Consider the following 2,460-nt stretch of genomic DNA (forward strand, 5'->3'; position numbering starts at 1 on the left):
CATGCTTCAGAGATACCATACAGAGGGTCTCTATGAGTCTCAGGTGACTCGATGGCATGTAACAATAGCAACAATATACCACTGGGCCAATTGGCAGCACCATGATAGATGAAGAAGAGATTGAGGTTGTTACCAATTATAGCTTGCTCAGCTCCACAATCAACACTCAAACACCAGCAGTCAGGAACTCAAAAGACAAATTGCATTAGGTAAATCTGCTTTCAGGGACCTTTCCAGAGTGCTGAAGAGCAACGATGTCAGTCTAGAGACTAAGGTGTGCCTGATCCAGGCCATGGTCTTTGCAATTACTTGCTGTGCATCCAAGAGCTGGACAATGACTAAGGATGATAGAAGGATTGATGTCTTTGAATTGTGGTGTTGGAGAAGAGTGTTGAATATACCATGAACCATCAAGAAAACAAATAGATCCGTTTTTGAGAGGGTGAAACCAAGTCTTTCCTTGGAGGCTAGGATACTGACGCCCTGTCTCACATACTTTGGGTATGTGGCCAAGAGAGACCAGTCCTTGAAGAAGGACATCATGCTTGGAAGAGTGGAGGGACAGCACAGGAGAGGAAGACCCTGGATGAGACCGATTGACAGACACAGTGACTAGGACAGTGGGGGTTGGTGGTCAGAGTCAGTGACTGGCTCAGGACAGGGCAGGCTTCAGAGCTGGTGGACATAGGGTCGCTGTGAGTCACAGACGACTAGACAGCACATAAATAACATCAACAACATATGTAATTGGCTATGTCTATTTAAGTTGAAGAATGAATTTCTAAAAAAAAGAATTTTTATAATGTTCAAGTTAAGTATGAAATCTTAAGGTTAAGGAGTAGTAAGTTTTTCCTTTATTTTGTAATTTCTTTTAAAAAATTGAGTGGGGGAGGGTTTACAAATCTTGTTGACTTTTCATACAGTTATTGTAGTCCTTGAATGGAAGTGTGGGCCCATCCTTTTCCCAAGAAGTAGCATGTGAAGAGGCCAGTTTCTTGGGAAGCCCACAGCATCCACATGTGCAGACAACCAGGTGGGGCCCCCGGTTTTCTGAAGCAGCATCATGTCCTGAGTGGGGTTTTGGGGGGTTGATGGGGTGGGAAGTAGGTTTTTTTAAGCTGAATCGACAGGTCATCCAGAAGTCACATCCCGGCCCCTGACGGGTCACCTCACCAGGTACATGCACCAAGCATAGAGTCTGCTTCCTGGGCCCAGATTTCCCTTGTCTGCATCTTCTTCCATCCTTGAAGAGGTTTTAATACTCTGGTATATCACTGGCCCTGTCCACTCCACCTCCCTCATGCCACAGCTTCCCCCTCTGATGACCATCTGCTGGCCAGCAACTCGATGCTAATATGATCTTGTCTCCTTTGACCTTCCTAGAGATTTTGGTCTTCTTCTGATGGCTACTTCCTCCTCCACAGATTGTCTGAAAGCCTCTTACACAACACTGCTGTCCTATTGACCCACTCGGGGGAATTGTGTTAGCACATGGCTTCAGCTCAGTCCACCCCACCTATGGACACTGGAGTTCAACACGGTCCATACATCTCATCAGAGTGCAGTCATTGCTTCACAGGAGGCTCCTTTGTCCCATAACCATCAACACTCTCCCCTCATACTCCCTTCCATCTCAGCGTCTCCTCTAAGCTTGGGTTTTATGGGTGGGTTTTATTTTTTTTCTTTTTCTTTTCTTCCCAAGAAAAGATACTTTCCTAAGAAATCTTATTCTTGGTAGGAGGAAGCATTCTGAGAAATTGTTTTCTTAAATGCTGATCAGTAAACTCTGAGTCACAGCAATCTATGTACATCCGAGCTAAACTCTGTCCTGTCCTACTGTGTCCTGTCTCTGACAGGCTGCAGTCCATGGCTGTGGTCACTGGGTCCATCCATCTCAAGGTGGGTCTCTGACTCTCCACCGTCCCCATCAGGATGTCCTTCTCCAAGGATTGGCCCCTCCTGAGAATGTGTCCTATGATATTAGCTCTCAAGATGCTTCAAGACTGTATTCAAGACCACGGCCTGCATCAGGTCAATGTATTCACTGGGGCTGGGGTGCCCAGTGCTGACTGAGACCAGGAACAGAGGTGGTCACTGGCAAAAATAAGAAGAGTCCTTCTATAACTCCTGAGGTGAGTATTCCAGAAGGCTAACTGGCTATAGTTTTAGGGAGGCCTCATTTGTTCATGTCAGTGGAGAAAGTGAGTTCTCCAGAGACACCGAAGCAAAGAAAGAGAAACAAATACGGTCTTGGATGTCGTTATAAGGGTCAACATAGATACACAGAAAGGAAGAGATGGCACAACAATCAATATCTAGTTCTAGAGGCAGCAAAGATATGGCTTTTGATAATACTTATGTAGATATCATCGAAAATGTAGACATAGAGATGGATGGATGGATGGATGGGGCATAGATTAATGGAAGGATGGATGAGTGGATGGATGGATGGATGGATGG

The sequence above is a fragment of the Elephantulus edwardii genome, unplaced genomic scaffold (genome assembly GCF_000299155.1).
Source record: "Elephantulus edwardii isolate Elephantulus edwardi_28Jun2011 unplaced genomic scaffold, EleEdw1.0 scaffold00410, whole genome shotgun sequence".
NCBI classification, from domain to species: Eukaryota; Metazoa; Chordata; class Mammalia; order Macroscelidea; family Macroscelididae; genus Elephantulus; species Elephantulus edwardii.